The 24,832-nt window shown below is 35.2% G+C and overlaps 1 protein-coding gene and 1 long non-coding RNA gene across 2 annotated transcripts in view; one reads left to right on the top strand and one right to left on the bottom strand.

Annotated features, from left to right (window-relative positions):
* The window catches only part of LOC149031604 (uncharacterized), a 29,355-nt gene extending 12,511 nt beyond the window's left edge, over nt 1–16,844 (top strand). The window contains exons 2-4 of the long non-coding RNA XR_016177550.1: nt 1–3,872; nt 4,814–13,644; nt 15,036–16,844. The exon at nt 1–3,872 is cut by the window's left edge and continues 2,842 nt beyond it. This is a non-coding gene — a long non-coding RNA (uncharacterized LOC149031604). The remainder of the gene's footprint in view (nt 3,873–4,813; nt 13,645–15,035) is intronic.
* The window catches only part of blo (bloated), a 106,738-nt gene that overhangs the window by 38,138 nt on the left and 43,768 nt on the right, over nt 1–24,832 (bottom strand). The window lies entirely within an intron of this gene.

Genomic DNA, 24,832 nt, shown 5'->3' with positions numbered 1-24,832 from the left:
AGAGAGAATGAGAGAATGAGAGAGAAAGAGAGATTCCACGTGTGCGGAAGACGCTAAGGCTGCATCTGGAGTCGAGTTTTTACACGCGATAATGCATTACAGTAAATTTTAATTAACCTTTGCCTCCCTCCCTTTCTCTCTTCCATCCTCCCCTTTCTCCCTTTCTTCTTTTCTATCTATCTATCTATCTTTATCTCTCTCTCCCTCTTTCTTTCTCTGTTTCTCTCTTATGCGAGTGAGCATTTGTACACCCCTATTGGTGTTCCCTTCTTCTTCCCTCGGTTAAATCGAACCAGCAGCGTAAATTATTATATCGGGCTAATTAGGGAAGATCTAAGTGTTTCTACGATCTTTTTTTGTTATTCCTAAGTAATCCGTAAATTTGTGTGTAGGTTTGTACAATTCGTTAGATAGAAATGAATCGTAATTTTTTCTTTTTAGAAATTGATTAGAATTTATTAAACGAAGTTAAAGAAAATTCGTAGATACGCGTATCTATTTAAGCAAACATTTTTAACTGTATGAAGAAGAAGAAACGAGAAGTAAGAATGAAACAAATGTGAGTATCAACTCTATACGTATATATATATATATATAAGAAAAAAAAAATAAAAAAGTAAAATGGTTGAATCGTTCGTGCGTGTCGGAATCCGTTCCAGCGATACTGTGATACGGTTTCCTCGCACGCGCACGTTTCTCCTCGGTGAATCCCAGGCGTGGTAGTCTCGTTAAGTTGGCGCTAAAAGCGTGGAAAAGTAAAAGAAAAAGGAATGAACAAAAAAAAAAAACAAAAGGAATATACAATCGGTAGTAGTAGTTGTTCGCAATCGGTGCACGTAATATCACGATTCGGATGAACAGCGTGCGTCGATTAAAGAGTACCCACGAGAGAAAGAGGAAAATACTGTTCGTTTCTCTTAGTTGGAAGGAAGAAAGAAAGGAAGAAAGAAAGAAAGAAAGAAAGAAAGAAAGGAGGATAGTCGGGTTCGCGGGAGCCCGCTGGGTAATCGGTGGTGGTGGTCGTGGAATAAACTCACCATGAAATGACGACTATCGTAAGATGGGCCCCCGACTTTCCAGTCTTTTACCTTTTCTCCTTCTCCTCCTCCACCAGTACCACCACCACCACCACCACCACCACCATCTTCTTCAGCATCCACGGAGGGTGGAATGTCACCCATTAACATTCCCATAAAACCGCCGGCTGCGTGTAAACACCGCGGATGGCGTAAACGGTGCCGACCAAGAAAGAGAAAAACTAAGAGAGAGAGAGAGAGAGAGGGAAGAAGAAGGTCCTCCCTTCCTCTCCCACCCTTAACGTGGTTGTAGGAGGAGGGAGCTGCCAAGGGAGTCTGTGTGAGAAGTCCAATCCTCTTCCATGGGGGTTATTATGGTGATAATTTACTACTTCTCTTCGGAGGGCACCGGCCGCGGACTGTGTCGACCGTTTATACACAGCCGTGGAATGCCACGCGGAGGTCCCACGGGAAAGTATTTAGAAACGAGAGACGACGACGACGACGACGACGATTCTTCTTTTTTTCCTTTATATTTTTCTTGTTTTTTTTTTCTTTTATCTATCATCCTAATCATACTTGGGGTATACTGACTTTACTTTCATCCTTTCCTTTATCTTTCATTTCTAAACCCGTAGAACCATTTCGTAAGTATTATTATTTCGATAGGATCTTAAACGATGTACAAGAATTTTCAATGTTCAGCCTTTGTCAACTTTTTATGAACTTCATTGCTGATTCAATTTTACAAAAGTCCGAAGGATAAAATAAATGTTCTTCATACACAATGCAACTAGGGCAACTCTCGTCTCCATATGAGGCGTCACGAAGGACAATTCGATTGGACTTTGCATAAAATAAAAAGAACGTTGTTTGATTTTGACCTTAGCCTAATTTCCAACCAACCTCTGACATCGGGGTACCTCATCACGGAATTCTCTCATCATCATCATAATCATCATCATCATCATCATCATATCTCACTCGCTCTTTTCTACTCTCTCTCTCTCTTTCATATATACATATATATATTCATCTTTTTCTGTATCTCTTTTTGCGCCGGTGCTTCGGGCAGACGATGAAAAGCCACGCTTTGCTCGCAAGATAACATCTTGTTTGCATACGAGCACTCGCGTGAATAGAAGAAGAAGAAGAAGTAGAAGTAGATGTAGAAGGCGCGCGCGCGCACACGAGCAAGCGAAGCCTCGAGCTCTCTTCAATAAGATGAGGTGGTGCGGGAGGTGGAGGTGGAGGTGGAGGAGGAGGCCGACCTTCCTTTCAAAAGCGCCGGATACTTGATGCTTTCTTGCTGAATCGAGACGATGCAACGAGCGAATAAATAAGAAAATGTAAGAGAGAAAGAGAGAGAGAGAGAGAGAGGGAGGACGCACATCGACGTTCGATTATAAAGAAAGGGAAGTTTCTCTTTTCAACTTAGGTGCTGCTAACGTTCTCTCTCTCTCTCTCGTATATCTCCGAAGCCCTTCGATTAAATCCTCTTTAATGACTTTTAACGGCGTATGCTGCGGACGCGAAAGAATCGCGAACAAATGGTAATGATGGATCGTAAAGCCTTTAGGGCAAAAATCGACTACTAAGGACGACAAAGACTACGACGAAGGACGAAGTACGAGATGGAGGAGGAGGAGGAGGTGAAGGAGGAGGAAAGTCTCCCCTCGTTTCTCTTTGCACACCCGTTGTAAGACAACAATGAAATTATGCATACGAGATAGTTAAGAAAATTGGAATAGTTAGGGGGAAAGATATATGAGAGGGAAAGTGGTGGGAAAGTATGAAAGTAAAGGAAAGTATTTTATCCGGTAGACGTGTAATTACGAGATGCAAGCAAGAGAAAAAGAAAGAGAGAGAGAGAGAGAGAGAGAGAGAGAGAGAGAAAAAAGTGTATTCTTGTCACGTCGATTGTCAACTAGAGTGGTACGTGTCAAGGTATAAAGCTGCTGCGACGTAACAAACCACTACTCGGTATCTCTTTCTCTCTCTCTCTCTCTCTCTCTCTCTTTTCTTTTTCACCGTGATATCTCGAAGAGAGACGAGATAGATCGATACTCGCGACAAAGGTACCGCGTCGGAAGAAGAAACTTACTTTCGCGTCGGGTACGGTGACTCGCATCGCATCGCATCGCATCCCATCGACTTCGCCGGATGCTGTTCGTGAACTCTCTCTTTCTCTTTCCTTTTTATTTCTTTCTCTCTCTCTCTCTCTCTCTCTCTGTCTATCTCATTGGGTCCAGGTAGAGCGCGGTGAACGGTGGTGTGCAATGCTTGTATCTATCCTGGATAACCGTTGGTATGCGCGCGCATTTTCCATAAAGCGTGCTTCACACGGATCCCCTAGTAGTGCATTTTATTTCTATATGTCTGTGTGTGTGTGTGTGTGTGTATACAAGAGTAAGAAGAAAGAGGGTGGTGGGAGATGCTGTAAAACGCGGTCTGCTCTGTAGTGAACGGACAGATGCGTGACACGAGCACCAGCTATCGCGCAGTTCGTTCTCGAGAAGCCTACGGAGAGATTATGCAACCCAACGACCATGGCATGGCCATGGTGGCACGGCCAGCCATATGGTGCCAACCGGTGCCAAGTGCTTGTGCAGCAGCGGCACCTTTACATCTTTTCTGTGCCATTGGCACGAAACTCTCTTATGTGTTTATTTCTCTTGCTTTTTTTCTTCTTCACCTTTTTTGTTTTACGCGTACTTTGACGAATCGTATCAATTTTGATGCATTTTATGATGCGTGTATTAATGAATGACACCTATATTTTATCTATAACATTTTGTACAATTATTCCAAGAATGTATTTACATATTTGTATGTATGGTTCGTTCGAGTATGCAGGTGAGAAAATAAGAAAAACAATAGGTTTTCTATAAAAGCTTTCTTCTTCTTCTTCTTCTTCTTCTTCTTCTTCCTTTGGAAGGTCTATTACGATCCAGTAACGGCCGACAATTGTCTCGAACCCTTTTCACCTTGATCACAGAGCCGCGCGGCCCTACGTTAACGTCCCGCGAAATATCTTATCCCTGGTAAAGTACAACGCGCGTGTTCTCTCTCTCTCTCTCTCTCTCTCTCTCTCTTCAGTCTCTCTTTTACCTTCCCCCAGTGTCGTACGAATGGCGATAAATCTACGTAAAGGGCCCATATAAAACCTTGGGGAGATCCATTCCTTCGGGGGTTTCCTCTAAGCACAGTTCCTCCCAACCTTCTCTCTCTCTCTCTCTCTCCCTTTTTGTTTTCCTTTTTCCTCCCTTTGGATCAATCGATACACGATACCAACTTCCCGTGGTGAATCGGTTCTCATGCCTCTAGCCAATGGAAAAGAGTGGCATTATATTCCAGAGCGTGATATGCTCGAGTATTGTACACATACACATACACACACACACACAGCATGTACGCACTCGCCCGCGTTATTTCTTCCTTGTGTGTTAGTGGTATCGACGAGCTCTATATAACCCCACGTTTAAGCGATCGGAGCCTGCACTTATCGCCATACGATTTCATCGGCACTTAAAACGTCATCTTATGGAGCTCCACCTTTTCATCAGCTGCTAATCTCACGAGTCTTATATTTCTCTTTCTTCTATTTTAGTTCGATTTTCCCTTAACCCCATACTTACTTTTTCTATTTTTTTTTTTATTATTATTCCTTTCGGTATCAATTACTTACATATATATATATATATTGATTTTTTTTTTTATATATTTATCAGTGATTATGGAAATGACTTCACTTACGTTTTCTCTTCTTATTTAATTTCTCTTTTTTTTTCTTTCAGATTACGTATTAAGAAAAATCACCATGATCCTCGTGTTCTGCTTCTCTTTCATAATATCATCGTCACGATAATCGAAAGCCCTCGAATCGCAGACGGGATTTTCTCCTTTGACTGGTCGAAATGAAAACCGGGTAAAGGAGAAAGTGGCGAGTATGTTGCAAAGTAAAAGAGAGAGAGAGAGAGAAAAAAAATAAATGTCCCGAGCAATACTCTAAGGACTTGGACTCGTTTTGCTAGCGATACCGGTTTTCGTTCGTGAAATAACTATGGTTTATGTCAGTGGGGAGATATCAACGCATTTCCGGTATGATGGTAGACAGAACAACTAGTTTTTAATAACAAAATATTGATTTTATTAATATTTTGTAAGTATTTTAATATGGCAATGGTATCTTAAAGCTCTAAATGCATCGTATGTTGTATGAAAATATATAAATAGATTGCAAAGTTTTCATAGTTTAAAGTAGAGAAACCTAATCGATTTCTCATGCTCGACAGAGATTTAAAGAAGAACGACGACGAACATATTTCACGTTAATTCCTAACTTTCCCTTTTTCCATCCCTGTATCCCTCAGTTCTCGCATCTTAAGTAATTATCGTTACTCGTTCACGTACCACGCAGAATTCCTCGCGAGAATCGCAAAATTATTTAACTGATCGCGTTCGAATTCTCGTTAGAGTGGTATTTCAGATAAAAGAAAAACGAGAATATATCAAATAAAAGAAAGAGGAAAGTTGTCGTTTTCGTTTAATTGCTAACGTTGATAGAATTTTCAAGCTACGGAGAAATAAATGTGTCTGTCGTTGAAATTATTTGTATATACATAAGGGTGTTGTTCCTATGTCCAAATTTCAACATTTAACAAATATTTGCTGCTTATTAAAATAATAGACAAATTAATTGTCCTTTTTTTCGAGTATTGCTAATATTAATTTAAAAACAAATGTGTATTGTTCCCTTAGTAAGGATATATTTAGTTGAATATAGTTTAAATCGAAAGGGATTTTATATAAAACACAGATCTTTATATATAAAGAAAGAGGAATTTGACCGAGGGGCAAATTTATCGTCGGATAGATCGGCCTTTAAAGTCCTTAGAGTGTTAAATGACGTGCGGTATCCGTAGAATCTGCACCAGGATCGTTTCGCCCTATAGTCGTCGTTGTCGTTTTCCTCTTGCTCCTCCTGTTCCTCTTCCTCTTGTTCGTTGCACAAGTCTTTCTCGCACGTTGCACCTTGCGTTTTGATCGAAGCCACGTTATAAGAGTACCCCGTTCCTATCGTGCTTGCCAGATAGAATGAAGACGTGCAGCAACCGTGTACTACTCTCTTCTTCCTCTATCTTTTTCTTTCTCTCTAAGATCGTGCAATCGCAGCTGGTCAATTAGAATCCGCGTTCTCTCACACGGTCCGCGGTAATCGAGCCTTTACAGCTACCCTTTTTTCTGAATTTATAATTACGAGGCCTGGGGGCCTTACCGCCGCGCGTTCTGTAACGATCCACGCCTTCCTTTTACCCTCTCCCTCCCCCCTAACTCCTTTTACACTACCCTAACTTATTCTCTTTTGCACGCGTTTCCTCTACAACGCCGTACACCCATTCCTCATTTCATTTCATGAAAAAATTTCATTCCCGAGAATTCAATTTCCCTCGACGTACCACCTCGTACTCACTTATGTTACTTCCGTAAGAACGGAGATCAATTTTTAATATTAAATATAAAAATGTTTCCTTTAAACCTGTACGTGCAAGGTATGTTAATAGGGTGACGAAATTGAATCGATTAAAAAAAATATATTATTTAATGAATAAAATATATAAGTGTATATATTATCTATAAATGAATGATTTGTTAACCGTTTAGTACGTTCCCTTTTACGAGAGTGAGAATTGTTCCGGTAAAATCGAGAGTCTCTCTGTTACTAACGCTCCCGTAACCACCGTAACCATCATAACAGCGTATAAGCGAAAGAATCGGGGTCGGTGCCGGAGAAACGGTACACCCGTCGGGCTCGTCGATTCCAAGAGGAAGAAGAGAAGAAGCCCCGAGAGAAAGATGAGGTAGCTAACCCAACGGAAAATACCGTTCGCAGGGATACCTTTCTTCGGCAGATTGCCAAGATCGTTCCACGAACTGGCTCGCGATGGGTGCATGCCTCTCGCGTTTTCCTTTTCTTTTTATTTTTCTTTCTTTTATATATCTACGATCTCTTATTTGAAAAACAAATGGAAAAGTATTTTTGAAGTGGAAATTTCTTTAGAATGGGTGTGATTTGAAAAAAAAAAGAAATGAAACGATCGGTAGGCGGCTATGTAACGGAGCGGTGGGTGACGATAAAATGTTTCTTTTTAGAATGAACGATGATTATACGATTTTATAATCCATTTGCATTAATTTACGTAATAATATTTCCTACAAACAACGGGGTTACCAATTGTTAATTGGTTTCATGGCGAAAAAAGAAAAACAAACAAAAAATGAAGTAATAATCATTTCTCGTTTTATTTGTTTGAAAATTTAAATATTGCTTAGATCAAGGATAATTTTAATATTGTTCAATATTTTATTGAATTGTGTTTTTGTTTTTGTTTTTGTTTCTTTTTTTTTCTTGTAAAACGAACAAACGTAAAATTATTCATTCCGAGTTAAAGGATAATTACAGATTCATCCTGTATAAGATCAGTTGCGAAGATCTTAAGTTGGCAAAGTGCCTTTAAACACGACAAGAAATCGTTTAAAACGAAATACCACAGTTGATTCGTCACGAATTACTTGACAAACTAGAATTTTCTGCTTAAACTATTTTGCTAGAATTTAGAAAGGAAGATCCATCCATAGACATCGATCTTAACAGTGCGTAATCATCTGTGAGAGTTCAGGAGACGTGTTGTGTTGCACCACGAGAAACATTAACCCCCACGATCGGCCTTTCTCGCTTGTTACTTTCACGGTTCACGATAATGCGCTCGGCAATGACTTCGTAACGAATGTATATATATATATGTATGTATGTGTGTGTGTGTGTGGGGGGAATGTATATGTGTGTATTTAACGGCACCTGCCCACGATGCTCCCTTTAGCGGCGTGACTTTATGATTTTACGCGACGAACGTAAATAATACAATGAAAGCTTAATACGGAGGGAGCAAGTAGAAAAAGAAGAAGAAGAAGATGATGATGATGATGATGATGATGATGATGATGATGATGATGATGATGATGATGATGATGATGATGATAATGATGATGACGACGATAATGTCGGGATGCAAGGAGAGAAAGGGAATGCCAGATTCTAACATGGCACACAAATACCATATTCCAATTAGATTGTTGCAAACATATTTACAATTCAATGAAATTTGTTCGAGAGGTAACAAAAGGTTCTCTTATTGATAAAAAATTGTACAATAGCGTGATATTGAATGGACTAGTTGTAAAGATCGTTTAGGTGATTGGTAATAATCGAAAACGATTAAACAAGAAGTTGCATTTAAGTATCACCGAGAGTCCGATAATGCATCGAAGAAATCGGCCACCTTGTAGCTAGTGTGGTATACCTCGAATAATTGCATTTTCTATAGGTAGTAATAATTATAAAATAGCAACGCACCGATCTCACAGATGAAAAAGGATCTCGATCGGAGAGTAAAGAGAGTAAGAAAGAAAGAAAAAAAAAATAAAAGAATAAAAGAAAGAAAGAAAGAAAGAAAGAAAGAAAGAGGGCCCTGGCCCTTGCCGGCGAGATAGTAGAAGTCCGAAGGAAAAACTAGTGACAGGCGTTGTTAATTGGCAGTCTCCAGATGGCAATTAAGATTAATAACAAGCTGGCAATCGCCGGCTTACTGATGACTCGACGTACAGCGTTATACATAAAGAAAGAGAGAGAGAGAGAGTGAGAGTGAGATACATATATATATATATATATATATATATATGTAGTACGTGCTAGTAGTACTGATATATGTGTGTATCTGTAACACTAATACATTTGTTGAAAGTAACGTAAAAGAGATTACTTGAAATTATATCAGTTTGTTGGAAAGTCCACTGCACGTTCGTTGAGTAAGTTAAAGAAATTTTCGAGAGATAATAATATCATCATATTTTCTTATTCAGTAACTTTTCCGTTACTAATTTACACTCATCTTAAGTTAAGTTTATTAAGAAATAATACCATATATATATATAAAATGATCTTAGATATACTTTCCCCTCTTCGCGTGTTCTCATTTATCTCTTTACTATACTCTTCTTCTTTTTTTTTTTTTTTTTTCTTAATTGAATACGGGGTTTATTAACATTCTTGATAATGTTGATTATTCGTGTGTGTATGTTATATATAATATTAGAAGTGTATAAATAGAAATTATTAATGAATTACTTGATAGTACTTGCTTCATAGGTGATCACGAATTTTATGAGATTAGATGTAGAATATTATTTATATAATTTGTAAAATTGTTAAATGAAATAATTGTTTAAAATTGTTTTCTCGATGAAAGAGAGAGAAAGAGAGAGAAAGGGATCCAATACTATTCGAATAATTTACAATTGTATTTGTGATATGCGTAACTGAGAATGAGATTAGTGTCGAGATAAAACGAATTCTCTGATGCAACGTTGTATCTGTATGTTTTTTTTTTTTTTTTTTTTTTATTGAATTCTTCTACAAATGTATGCATATATGCGTGCAATGGTAGTAGCACTTTCAGCATGTCTCTCTCTCTCTCTCTCTCTCTCTCTCTCTGTGTGTTAGTCCTTTCGAGGCATTTGAAAAATTCAATTGCAAATTCGCTCGGGACCGCATTCGTATGGTTTTCTAAGCCAACTATGACGTCACAGAGCTCACGTTTATTGCCACTCCGTGAGATTTTACGATACGGTTCACTCGACTCACAATGGGTTACATAGGAAAAAGAAAAAAAATGGAAATGGAAATGGAACGAAAAAAAAAGTAAAATGGGTACGGGTGTTAGTTTAAATATACACGCGTTAAAGGTTTTTCTCCAATCGTTTTGCTACGACACACGCTTCTCGACATTCCTAGCTCCTTTTATTTCTCTCTATTCTTTTTATCTCTCATTTATCTCGTATTTGCGATTGTGTGTCGTTTGATTTCGTTATTTCATTCCGTTCGTTCATTTGTTAGTCAAGGTATCATTTAGAAAAAAGATTTTCATCAAGACAAGTAGTCTTTGAAATGAAATAATTACACGATCGATCTAATTTGCAATTATCGATTTATCTTGTTCGTTAGATTACAATCTATAAATCGAGGTCGACTAATTATATTATCTTACTTTTGTATCTTATAAAACTCGTTTGTGAAAAAGATTAATACTCCTTCATCCTTGACAATTTAAAGAAATATTTCGTTGAATTGGATCTTTGTATTTTTATTTTTGTTCTTGTTCTTGCACATTTAAATGATTTCAACAAAAAAAATTAATGAGAATCACACTTTAAATGTCGACCCCCCGTAGAAAGAATTTGGAAAGATACAAAATAAATTATCTTCTGAAATAAAAACGAATGGATCGTTAAGGAAAAAAAAAAAAAAAGAAAAAAAAAATTGCGATTGATAATTTTACGAGCAAAACGTGTTCGATCAGAAAAGAAAAAAAAGGAAAAAAAAAAATTCCCTGAACTAATAATGAACGACGAAAATCGATGAGAAAATTGGGTATTATTAACGATCACTCGTTTATTATTATTATTTTGTTTTCTTCTTCTTGTCTTTCTCGATCGATAAAACGGCCGTCATAATAATTTTCTTTTCTTTCCATCGTGGTATATCTTGAAAGAAAAAAAAAAAAAAAAAAAAACAGAAAAAAAAATTCGATTTCGATTAAAGAAAGAATTTTCCTGGTTTTGTTCCCCATCAATGATCCCACGCTTGGATTGTTCGATGATTTTATGTATCGATGGACGGGTGTTCGTGGATAAGTGTGATGGTTGGTGGTACCTTTATGCCAAAACCAATTTAACGGTATCGTTTATTGGTTATGGTGGTAGCCGTAATAAAATGCGGCTGAGCGATCGCTCTTACTTTCGAATTCACTCTCACTTACTCGAACGGGGTTGCCTTGAGAGCAACCTTCCTTCCTTCCCACCTGCCACAAGTGGTCCATCCACAGATATGTATGTGTGTATGTGTATGTGTGTGTTTGTATATATACGCTACGTTCCATGTTCCACGAGGAACAAGACTGTGGACTTTCGATTTCGTTCGTCCCAAAAATAACATGCGCGACTTCTTTTTCTTTTTTTTTTTTTTTGTAACATTTATTTCTCGTATCGAAGGACACGATATCGAACTGTAAAAGTTAAGATCACGATTTTGTCGATCGGTATAATCGATTTTTTATAAAAAAAAAAAAATAAACTATACGAGAGTTATTCTCATTTGGTTTTTTTTTTTATAATACGCGTTGGTAAAAGGTCACGGTGTTTATTCGTATTAAACTATATAAATGTCTCTTTAAGATTTATATCCTTTCTTGCTACGATAGAGAGAGTTATAAATTACTTGATACTATTATTAAAATAAAATATATCTAGATAGAATTGTAAAACTGATAATTATAAAAAATATTTATATATATATATATATATATATAAATATATTATTAAATAAAATATAATATATATGAAAGTTGGTTTTATTAGAAAAGATTTGATAACAAGATTACAGAGACACCCAATACAAATTTTAAATAAATAGTTAATTATATTTTTGTTTACCAAAAATAATTTCTAGTTGCAAACACATAAATTAATGTAAAAATTGAAAAGGTATAAAATCTCGTTTAGGATTCTACGCTGTTGTAAAAAGAAAGAAAGAAAGAGAGAGAGAGAGAGTGAGTAGAACACGTTTGTAACTGGTAACAATAATGATCGATCGTTACATAATCAATACGTTACGCAATTCAGCACGGTAATCACGATGAAGCATGAATGACGAGCATTGCACGAGGATCGCCTAACGATCTCTAATTATCTAACAGGGCCCCACATCCATAGAGTGTTGCCTGTAAAGGTGAATTTCAACTTGGAATTATATTCATCCGTCGTGGCTCGTTAATACACGCGGTGTTTTCTAACACGAAAACTTATCCTGACCTTGCCCATTGAAACTCGTAGGAGGAAAAGAAAGCTGATCGATTTCCCCTTCTTTACGGGCATCTCGATCTACGATCGTCGATCATATACCCGGACTCTTATACCGATAAACGAATTAGACGATCCCCGATCGCGATTAAATCGTGATTCTAGGCTTGCGATCCGCTATCGATTGCTACAATGTGTGTTAGTAATGTATATATACACGTGTACATTGGTATGTAGTTTAAATGTATGTCTACGTGAAAAAGCATATCATGGTGGTAAAGCCGTGATCTATACGTGATTTAGCACAATATTATACCGTATACAGATGTATGATCGATATACAGGTTGTTGGAATCATTTAAATTCTTACTAGCTGACATTTAAACAAAACAAAAAAAATACAAAATTATTAATATTGGGTTAGAGTAGGGGTCGGCAATCTTTTCAGTTGGAAGTGCCAAAAATTACAATTTACAAAATTTCAAAGTTTTTTCAAGAGCCACCAAATTTTTTCTTGCCAACAATAAAAAGTTTTCTGATTTTCTGATAAAAAAAAAACTAATCTATTTATTCTACTCTTTTAACTAAAGAGTCGCAGTTTGCCAACCCCTGGGTTAGAGTACACAACACAAGTTTTATTCCTCATATTTTTAGATATTCTATTTTTTTTTGTTTTGCACAATAAAGTATATTACACAAATTGTGAATTCATGCAACGTGTAACATTATTGAACAGTATTTATAGAGAAATTTACAAGAGTATATGACGTCTCAATTATTTTCAATAGTAGATCAAACAAGTAGGAAAAGTTTATCGATGGTGTTAGAATAATAAAGTGTTTAGATAATGCAATAATGTAATGTAAGCAGAACTTTCGATTGAACATTAAATAGAAAGGTAAATATACACGGTGAATAATTTCAAGTAATCAGTTAACTTTCACTCAAAATTTCATAAATATAACTGTAATCTATAAAAATGATTTTAACGTGTAATATATTTGTATTAACAGTTACCATACCGTTATATAAAGTAAGTGTATAAATTGAATTAGAAGGATGATAGATCAGAAGTAACAATTGTTGTTATCAATGCTTATCTATACGAGTTAACGAGCATATAATTCTTTCAAGATTTAACATCAATAATGAAGCAACCAGTTGGATCGATTTTCTCGATCCTACTCGAACTACATAGATCCTAACACACATACACACACACACACACATATATATATATACGAATAGCCATGCACTATTTTATTGGTAGCAGATATATCTCGAGAAAGGTTGCTACCTAGCTCGATTTCATTGGAAAGCGATAAAACCTGGAGATCTACTGGTTTTGCTACGATCTACGATCTATTTCTCCTTGATCTATCGTTATCCATGAAATTAGATCACACACCTGGTTAAACTTTAAATTATTTTATTTTCATGAAATTATTAATAATTAAATTCAATAATATTATTACAACAATAATACAAATCAGATTTGTACAAATTTTCCGAGAAGAGCAGGTTGACAAGTTGTTCGTTTTCGTAATTGTCCTCGGCATGAAAAAAAAGGGTGGAAGAAGGGAGGAGGTCTCGATTGCGTCAAGAATTATAAGTTAGTTTCGCAAGGTAGCCACGTTTTAAAACGGCACTGACGGTAACCGTGCAAACCAGCAGCAACTGCACGGATGCGGGAGCGTGGGCCGACTTTGCTAAGGTACACCGATATATTTCGCTTAAAAAGAGAGTGAGAGAGAGAGATAGAGATAGAGAGAGAGTGAGAAAGAGACCCACGCTCGCTTACGTTCGGAATGACATTCCTTTCAAGATGGAGTCCGTGGTGCTGTTCGAGGTACGCGATCATGCTCGGACAAGTTGATGCCCACGTATGCAACTTGGTTGGTTATATATCCCTATGTAAGATTATGTTTGTATTAAGTGTATGTATCACTAATATATTCTACTCCGGAGTCTTCTGGAAGTCAGCTGTCAAAGAATATTCCAGTGAGCAATGCGACCGTGCAGCTACGAAAAGTGTTACACGCTCATGTGGAATTACTTTGCTCGACCTACTTGAACTTCGTTTCTCTTTTAGTATTTTTTTCTTTTTTTTCTTTTTTCATCCTTTTCATATCTTCCCTTGAATCTCCCCTTTTTATATTTGGTTCATACAAAACTTTCTCTCTCTCTCTTCTTTCTCTTAATCCAAGACGACGAGTGAGTCTCATTCACGAGATTTCTCATGCATAAGTTAAATTCATTCGATATGTATTGCATCTAAATTAATGATACTACTTTTTGTTGTTGTTGAAGAAAATGTTTCATGATTTGTGATTGATAATTATGAATATTATTGAAATAAAATCATAGTAAATTGGTAAAGGATCAAGACTTTGTAATTCTCTCTCTCTTCGAAAGATAAAATCATATCTCTATGGGACTTTTTTGTGAGATATTAAATGATGAAAATTAACATACCACGATTAAGTATTTCCGAGTAACATATATACACAAACACACATGCACACCACATATCTTTTAGAAGTCTTGTTTCAGTGATTCGATAGCTGCAAGCAAGCCTGAGGAATGTAACATTTTATTCCCCCTTCTTTAAACTTTGATCGCGTAAATACCTTCGTGATTTTAAATACTCAATTACAGGTAAAGACTGGTTTCAAGATTTTGCTCTTGATTTTAGTTTAATAATTAATCCGTCTATGTAATTTCAGGTCTTTCGAGTTTTGCGTTATGAGAAAAGTTATTCGAATTAACGACTAATACCCCATATTTCTTAATAGTTACTTTTATCTTACCGTATAATAACTAGAAGAATTCCTTCGTGTAAGGTAGTACATGTATAATACTTTAATTATTCTTCGTCGAAAATTACCTGAAACAAACAAAAAAATAACAAATACTTTCATTAAAAACAATTGATTCTATTTTAAAGTAATTCAAGTAAGGAGAATATAAATAAAGAAATAATATAAATGTTGAAAAAGATGTAAATTTGTCATGTTTATTATCTCTGATACTAATCTCTCTCTCTCTCTCTTTATATTAACTAAAAAAAGCCTGAACATAATTTATTGATCATTTTATTTTTAGATGGTTTGAATGCCCTTCCGGTCTGCATCATGGAACATCTGTTACACGAATGTTATAGCATTCATTGTAAACCCTTATAAAATATGATTTACGATATTTATAAAACCGACAAAAACAAAATTAAAAGATATATGTAAAATACACGCCATACCAGTATAAAACATATAATTAGTATTAAATTAAAATGAACAAAATCTTGTTATATCCTTTAGCAGGTATCTTAATAAATTTATTATAAGTTAATATTTCATATGGTAATAAACGATCGATGAGAAAAAGAATCCAACTGTGTAACATCCATGGGTAGATGTATATGTATTTCAATATTCCAGTAGTAGGTAACCAAATTTAGAATTAAATTTATTAGTAGGCCGTGTGAAAACCATGGATAATAAAAAATATGACAATTATGCATCAATTGATGATATTATAGTACACGTCAACATCGTGTTTCCTTTAATATCAAATAATTATAACAACCTGAGTGAAAATGATATGGACCATCGGTGACCCACGCAGCACTAAACGTGTGAATCTATCGATAATTGCATAAATTCCTCTCTACTATACAACATCATCGGTAAATGATTAACAAAGATGATGATGTACTATATATATATACATTTTAATTGATCGAAGAACATTTTAAACACTGGTATAACTGTTTGACAGCTTAATTACTTCAGTCGTATATTGAAAGTTGTTGCTCCACAGGAAATGGGTGTTCGTTCGATGTACTCACACGCACGTTTTTTCTTGAAAACAAAACAAAAAAAAAGTCTTGTCGATTTTTGTCACGAGAGGATAATAAATCGATCGTAATCAATGCTATATTCAAAACCCCAGTTGGGTTAGTACATATAACCATAGAATAAGAAAAGAAAGGTGAAATGAAAACGCGAATATGGTGGAAGGAAATATAAAAGAAAATAATAAGAATAAGAATAAGAGAAAAAGAGACAAGTAAAAATGAATATAAAATCGTAGTTCGCGTGATTCATAGAGACGATAATTATCCTCGCATTTGAACGCAACGGTGCGAGAAGCCACCTGCACGGTCACTTTATTTTGTAACTGGACGAATAGCTAATTAATACTGTCCTGAGCCAATGACTGCATCACGAGACTCGTTATTTCCCCATACTAACTCCCATCATCGGCTCGTTCGTCCACCACGATCTTACCACTTCCAATTCCGGAAGAGTTTATCGTGTAAAGCTTCTTACCTATCTATCTATCTATGTACATATATTTATGTATGAGATCGATCTATCTTTGATATAATAACGATCCTACGAATATATATGTATGTAACAGGAAATATAAACATTTTCAATATTTCTCTTATATTAATATCTAAATTAAATAAATATATTTACAATATGGAATTTGTTTATAGTTAACTAGGGGGTGCCCCGCCAAAAGTTGCTGTGATAAATTCAGATATAAACTATCCTATTTTTCAAGTTGGATGAAACTGTACACAGTGTGCAAAATTTTGATTAAAATCGGTTCAGTAGTTTAGGAGTCCATTGCGAACAAACAACGTGACGTGACGTAATTTATATATATTAAGATTAGCCTGTTTGTGTATTACTTCACAGCTATGTACGATTCGAATGAACAGGATTTACAAACGTTGTAGAAAAAAGGGTGTTGAACTGATCCTTAATAGAAATAATAAAAACGTTCATAAACTTCTCTAGATATTAGAAAGAAACTCGAGCTAACGAAGTTGTTAATGTTCACATAGATTAATTTAATTATTATATATTAAAGAAGAAGCCAAAAATTTGATCGTTATTTCTAAACGAATGTTACCGATAAAGGGTCCTTCTTTACTTATTATAGACATAGCTTTAGGCGGCACGTATATATATATATATATATACGACCGATCCCCATACAAATTTGCATAATGAGAAATTATGCGTGCGCGAGAAGAGGCAGAGCTTTCTTCTTCTTCTTCTTCTTCTTCTTCTTCTTCTTCTTCTTCTTCCTCTCTTCTTCCTTATTTTATCTCTGCAAAGCTCCTTCGCAACTTTGCATACGCACGCGCGATTTTACATACTTATATACCATAGACCTCTGTCGAATATTATAATTATCGGTCGTACTATGAATATATGTATACAGGGTGTTTCTATAAGTTTAAAACATATTTCGATGTAGATTCTATCAATGTCCAATTCCAACAAATGTCACATCGCGTTACTGCAAATTTAATAAAACAAAACAAAATGGATTAACTTTTAAAGAGTTAATTTTTATGATGGTATTAAGGGTGCCCCGCCACGCGTTGCTGTGACTCACAATCAGCAATAAAATAATATTGCGAATTATAAATTGAGATATAAACTATCCTATCTTTCAAGTTGAATGAAACTGCACGCAGTGTGCAAAATTTGATTAAAATCGATTCAGTAATTTAGGAATCCATTGCGGATAAACAACGTGACGTGACGTAATTTATATATATATTAGATTTTGAATAAGTTAAATATGAAAAGAAGTTGAAGAAGAGTAGTTGAACAAAATGACACCCTGTATGAGCATAGGTATGTATAACGTATGCGTGTAAGTACTTGCTCACATATAGTAGGTATGTATATATCGCTTTAAGAACTAGCCGCCCAACGCGAATTACTTGGTGAATCTGCGCGACCCGTAATTACGAGAGGGAGGAGGATTACCGAAGACAGATCCGCGATAAGACGACTCAGAGACGCACGTCTCTCGAGGACGTGGGAAATTATAGAGCGCTCCGACTGATTTTCGATCACCCCTCGTTAAAGCAAGAAGAAACGCTATCGCCTAGTCTCCTAGTACTTCCGCGTTCGTTCGTTCGTTCCTTCTTGCGAGACGTATCTAATCGGTCGCGTTTAACTCTAATCGTGCCACGCGAATCGTTTTATGTTACCTATTTATACCAACGATATTACATCAATTCTTATCTTTCTTATATATATATACAATATTTTATTACGATTTTAATCAGACGAGAGAGAGAGAGAGAGAGAGAGAGAGAAAGAGAGAGAGATGAAGAAATTATCTAATTACTAACACAATTTTCATTTCATTATTATTATTATTAATATTATATATTGAATTACACACATGAATTAAGATTTTTTCATGATTTTCTTTTCTCTTTGGTCATCATCATCGATTAAACATCTGAGATAAAACTCGCGTCAATATATTGCAAAATATATTATATATATTAACTTCCACGTACACTTAGGTTTTATGATGAACCATGTTGCATCGTGGTTGATCGAGTAGCAGCCGCGTAATTTGAGAAAGGTGAGAGAGAAAAGTTTCGTTCTAATCAAGTAGCTCAACCGTTCGTAAGAATATTTCCTGGAATCGATACGAAGCAACAACAATTTTATCATCGACGCTGACGACGCATATTAAAACAATATGTTTAATGAATACTACTCCCATATTGAATATAAAAATCTAAGTTCAATAGATATACTGCCAGCTTCCGTGTAATTTTTTGTTTGTTATAGTTATCCTCTGTTTGAAACCCTTCGAAGAAAATCCAATTAACGTTGTAAGTAAACGATGGACCCATCGTAGTTGTCATCGTTGTTGGAGGATGCTGTGATATGAACGTTATAAGTCAAATAAATTTTTCATTTTTGTTGCGTTGCCACTAGTAGTATTCTTATTTTCCTTTTGTTTCATCGTGTAAAAGATCATCCTTTTGAGTTGAGGAACTTTACGTTGGGTGCTTGACGATGCTCTAGCTAGCTAGAGCTACTGCGGAAGCCGATTAATTAAGTGCCGTATTGCTGAGAACGCTTACGGTTAGCTAACGAGTGCAATATTCGCATCGAGTCGACGATATTTATGTCGGCCGGTCGTAACGAACCTCGGGTAATTGGAAATAAATTAATCAATGCGAAGTGAGGCCTCTCGAAGATCCTCCTCCCTGGATCGCGAGCAACCTATCTAAGCCGTGTAATTGATTATCGTTCTCGATCTTGATGGTTAATAATCCCTTTGACATAATGATACAGTTCCTCCTAGTATCATTGTATTCTTTACACTTTTCTCTCTCTCTCTCTCTCTTTCTCTCTTTTTGTTTTTTTTTTTCATATGTGTCTTCTTATAATTATTATACTCTTTCGTCGCCCTCGTCCTTCCTTCCACCCTTCTCATTCACAAAGTGTCGAATAAAATTACATTACGAGAGTAGATCGATAATCATCGGGTCAAAACTTCTTTTTTTTTTTCTTTTTCTACGTACTTATATTCTCTTTATTCTGATTTAACACTAATAATGATATACGATTATGTTATAATTAACACTCGAGGTAATACGAGAAGATCAATGAAGCTACTATCAGAATATTTTATAATTTTATAGATGACATGATTCAAATTGAAAGACTTGATATTTCAATTCCTTTTAAGAAAGATACACCCTATAAATTAATATAATAAAAAAGTAAGAAACTACTAGCATAAGAAAGAACTTATCTGTAACAGTACTAACATAAACGCTCTGAGATAATAATGACGACATATGTCAAGACATTAACGATCCACAAGATCTTCTTTGAAAGAAAAGCATCTTTCTTACATCAGAATTCTCTCTCTCACTCTCTCTCTCTCTCTCTCTCTCTCTCTGATTCTCTCTCGCTTAGGAGAATAAGAGACAGCTCTATTAATTACCGTTAATCGCGACAATTAATCGTGTAACATCTGTGTCTACGGTGAGACGAATCGGTACGTTCGTCCTTACGCGATCGTATTTCACTGTCACCGTTGTTGGACTTATCGTTCCTTATCGAGCAGACCGTTACCGCTTCCAGTGTCGTCCCACGAACGACGATCCTTCGGCACGTCCTCCTCCTCCTCCTTCTCCTTTTCCTCCTCCTCCTCGTGATGTTTTACGTACTCCCTCTCTTTGTCAAATGAAAGAGAGAGAAACAGAGAGAAACCGAGAGAGAGTGAGTAAGAAGTATAGCACGATTTCCAAGAGCGCATAAATCGCGACGCGTCCTCGACGAAGGATCTTGAAAAGAAGAAGAAGAAGAAGATGAAGAGGATGAGGATGAGGATGAAGAAGAAGAAGAAGAAGAAGAAGCAGCACGCTCTTCTCTTCGTGCTTGTCTTTTCTCTCTCAACTAAGACGACAACGATATCGGGTTAACGTTCCTCTCCTACCTTCCATCTTGTACTTTTCTTTTTTTTAATTTTTTTTTTTATCACGTATAAACTTTTCGAGCGTAACGGTCGGTCGTTGCGCGAAAACTTGATCGAACCTCTCAAGGATTTCAACTTGGAACGCGTGAAATGTCTAATTCCTTTTTAAGATATGCTCGTATAGTTAAACTAGTTTTTTTTTCCACTTCTTTTCTTTTCTTTTCTTCTATGTTACACATTTATTTTCAATATTTTCTCATTTTTTTTCTTTATTTTTTTTTTTCTTTGTATAACGTATATCTCTCGTTAAGATATTACGTTAGACTTGAGTCTCTCTTACACGATATGATTTCAACAGACAAAAAGATAGATATACTTACGTGTTTTATAAATTAAAAAAAACAAAAAAAAACAAAAAAAAACCAAAAACAAACTAACTAACGAGTAAGAGTGAAAAACATTTATTAACGAGTTTCAATATTCATTTGATAATATGAAGAAATATCATCGAGTATTAATTTTAACGATAGAACCTTTCCGTCATTAGATCTGATGAAATCAATGTAACCATTTTACATTTAATTCATAACAACTATATTAATAAATTATTAAGAAAATATTTTAAATGGATAAAGATTTACATTTACGAGATTAAACTGTTAAAAATATATAAATATATATATATATGAAAGATAGAGAGAATAAACGAACGCTTGAACAAGTCTAAAGCTATTAGATAAAGATAATAAACCTTTGGTTTAAGGCATGTGTAGTCAAGAGTAGGATAGATAGATAGATTAAATGAAATAAAAAAGATGGAGATAGGATCGAAGGTACTTGGAGCGAGAAAGATAAAAACAGAACGACAGCAAAGTGGAGTAAATGTCAACGGTTAATTGCGACTACTTGGATTAATGTATGCGTTTTCTCTCTCTCTCTCTCTCTCTCTCTCTATCTCTTTCTCTCTCTCTCTCTTTCATAGAATGGACTCCCGAGGGTTATTCCAAGCTGTGCGTGAAAAGTGTACGAGTGTGTAGGAGGGGTAAGGATGGAGGAAGAGTGCTCTCACGCAGCTATTGCCGACCATTGTAAATCAATCGTGGCCGGCTTTTATAAGGCGGCTGCGGTTGTATACGTGGTGTTTAATTAAACCATTATTCGTCGGTCTACCGTAAACCGTGCCGTGCCGTCCAAATGACGAAAGAACGCCGGTGTAAACGCGCCTCCACTGTAATTAGCCACGGTGGTGGTACTACTCTTCCTAAGTGAATCCAATGCGTATAAGTAGAATAAATTCCGTTCAACTTCTTCTCTGACCACCAAATTCTATTTTCTTCTTATTTATCTTTTTTCTCTCTACTTCCCAAACCCCATCCCTCCTCGCCCTCCCCTTTTTCATTCCTCGCACGTGTTCTACAACTTTCTCACATTGTATAACTCGATTTTATTATTCAATCATTTCAATTGAAACACATTTAAATTGATAATAATGATTTTCAAAAGAAATGATATAAAGTAAAGTAGAAATTTGGTTCGGTTATGTTTGTGACAACTAACAAGAATATGATAAGAGCATAGAAAATGGTCTTTGCGATGATAAAATATGTGTGTGTGTGTGTGTGTGCGTGCTCGGTTTTACAAAGGTGACTTCCTCGTACCTCCAAGGAAATACGCTCGACGTTGAACCTGAACTTGTAACTTCCGTATTCCTATATCTATGATACCACATGTATCTCGCGACTCTCTCTCTCTCTCTCTCTCTCTCTCTCTTTCTCTTATATATTCTTTGTTTCCTCACCTTTCTTATACTATCCTTTCCTATCTGAATGTCTACTTATACCAAGAGTATTCAAGCCTTTGACCTTTTCTAACGCGCGCGTATGCAACGCGTTTCTAATTCCAAACGATTCTTCTTCTTATTTTTATTCTATTTTATCTCGAGTTTGTTGCAACTGATGGACCAACTCTCAGAATTGCAAAATTGTCTTTAGAATGGGGGTGATTTGAAAAAGGAAACGTGGCGATGAAACAGCAACGATACTAAGTAAGAAGAGAAAAAGAGACAAACATATTAGAATTAAGCCTAGGAGAGAATGACATAGAATATATCTATACAGTTTTTCCTATTCTCTATTTTTTATTCCTTTTATATCCTAACAATATATATATTATAATAAATAAACCCTAAATTTGCCTACTTTTGATACTGTGCATTCCGTCTCGTTCTCTCGAAACTTGGTTTTTTGAAGATTTCATTTCTAACGTGTGTGATCTGCACACATGATATTATTCTGTTAAAATTAATACTTAAAATAATTAATAAAGATATTGTTTAATAATAAGAGCTTCGATGTGTCGAGTGAGTCAAGTATGCAAATAGCGTAGGTGGCTTTTTCAAGGCGAATGCTTGATTTAAAATGGAGTGCAGGAGAGAGTACTGAGGTCGTGTCCTGCTTGTTTCATAGCTCGATATAAAACGAAAGGGGTCTCTTCGTGTCGGATTAAATTGTTGTATTTTTTTTTTTATTTCTTGTTAGTTTAATAATATATTTCACTTTCTACTTATATCACCAATCAAACAAGATATTTTTTTTTATAAACCTACGAGTGTACGTGTAAGATAATTGTTTAACAAAGAATGCATTTGCAATAAAATAATATTAATAATTGTTCAAAACGATTATATTATTGAGAAGAGTTTATAATTACGGTGATATTAAAATAACTTTTTTTGCGAGATATTAGAATTTTATAAAATTGAATATTTAAATGTTTAAACAAATAGAGGATAGTTTTTCCTTTAAAAAATGATCTTGGTTGCATGTCGCTACGACTTTTCGTTGCAGAGATATCGTCTTTTAAATATTTCATTCATAATTCGTTTGTCACTGTACTACGTAGTACTACGTAGTACTACGTAGTAATAGTATAGTAGCGAAAAAAATTACTCAATGCGCCTCTCGCGTAAATTCCAGGAACTGATGTAGGTCAATGGCCATATTAGGAAAATGAAATAGGTCAATGGAACGTAAATACTTTTTATTCAAATGCGAATATCTCGGAAACTAAAAATCGTAGAGACTTGAAACAAAAACCATAATTAAAGGAAATTATTAATAATAATTAAACAATTGTTTATAAATAATTATTATAAATAATTTCATCCGTTATAACAACAAGTTTCTTACAAATGACCAATCGAAGATTTATTGAATGAAACAACTTTTTCAATTATTTTTACCAATAATATTATTGCACTTTTCGCGTTGCACTTTAAATTGCACATTCCCAAATAAAAAGTTTTACCATATAAATAAACTCACACAAAAGTATTGACTTGTAATTAACGTAAGTTTGAGTATTGATGTGAATCAGATATTGCATCCAAATTATGATTAATTCTTATAAACAATTAAAAATAGTTTAAATAAAAGAAAAAATGAACAACAAAAGAACACGAGTTCTCGAAAAAAAAAACATATCGATATATAGGTAGTTAACGTATGCGTTTGTTTGTGGTTGGGCTTGTCTAACGATTATCTCACGTTCTCTCAGACGTGTTCGAATCATTTGAGATTTCTCGAGTGAACAGGCGTTAGGTACCGACGGGCAATCAATTTCTCACATAGGACACCCACCCTGCGATTCTCTTCTTCTATGCGTGAAACCTTTTACGCCAAACCAAAGCGAGAACTAATACTACCACGATCTCTTTCATCTCGTTCATTTTCTTATTATCCTAGTGTTGTTCGTGAACGCACGTTTAACTCACCGTTAGAAAAACGTTACACCCACTTGCTCGTGATTATTTCACGAGAGAAACTCCTTTCTAATATTTTTTTTCCTTCAAATGAAATTCTCGTTAGAGAAAGAAAATTCATTTTAATGATTATGCTAATAATAAACTAACAGTGGGTGTACGTTCAAAGTTTCTGGGTGGGCCAACAATATTTCTAGATGATTTAACTAATAAATTATAGATTAACTATTAATAATTTGACAAAAAAAATGAACAAAATTGTCGTTGATTTAATTAACCCATTAACTGTCAAATTATTTTTCGTTTTAGAAATATTTAGATTTTTTTGAAAAGTCTTAAAATGAAGATTGTGGCTGGTTGCATGAAAAAAAAAAAAAAATAACCAATAAGAGACTATTACTTATTTCTTTTATTATTATTTTATACATACAAAATAGCTATTATTATGCAATTTTTCCATACAGTCCACATAAAACCTAGTGGTGTATGTAAAATTTCAAAATCCCCAATAATGGGTATCGTGGCAGCTAATGGGTTAATAAATATTTATTATCATCATCATTCTATTCAAATTCATTTGCATTAATTATATTATACCAACTCATTAGAAAAAGAAAGTAAACAAAGTACACGTTTATAATTATTATCATCCTATAAAAAGTGACCAATCATTCTTTTACTCTCACCAATGGAATCCACCCGATGCTAACGTTTCGTAATAGGATCTCTCGAAAGGAGTTCGATTATTTTATTATCCAACAACTTGAGATTGTTGATCGTCCATCGAAGTTATACTTCGTAATTCAGACGAAAAGGATCGTGCCTCTGGGTTCCTCTCGGCGGTCTTTTCAACGATAGATGGATAGATAGATAG

Source organism: Polistes dominula, unplaced genomic scaffold (genome assembly GCF_049000335.1).
Source record: "Polistes dominula isolate Pdom_NZ unplaced genomic scaffold, Pdom_raw_medaka contig_82, whole genome shotgun sequence".
NCBI classification, from domain to species: Eukaryota; Metazoa; Arthropoda; class Insecta; order Hymenoptera; family Vespidae; genus Polistes; species Polistes dominula.
The sequence above is the reverse complement of the archived record's forward strand: the minus strand, read 5'-3'. Positions and strand labels throughout refer to the sequence as shown.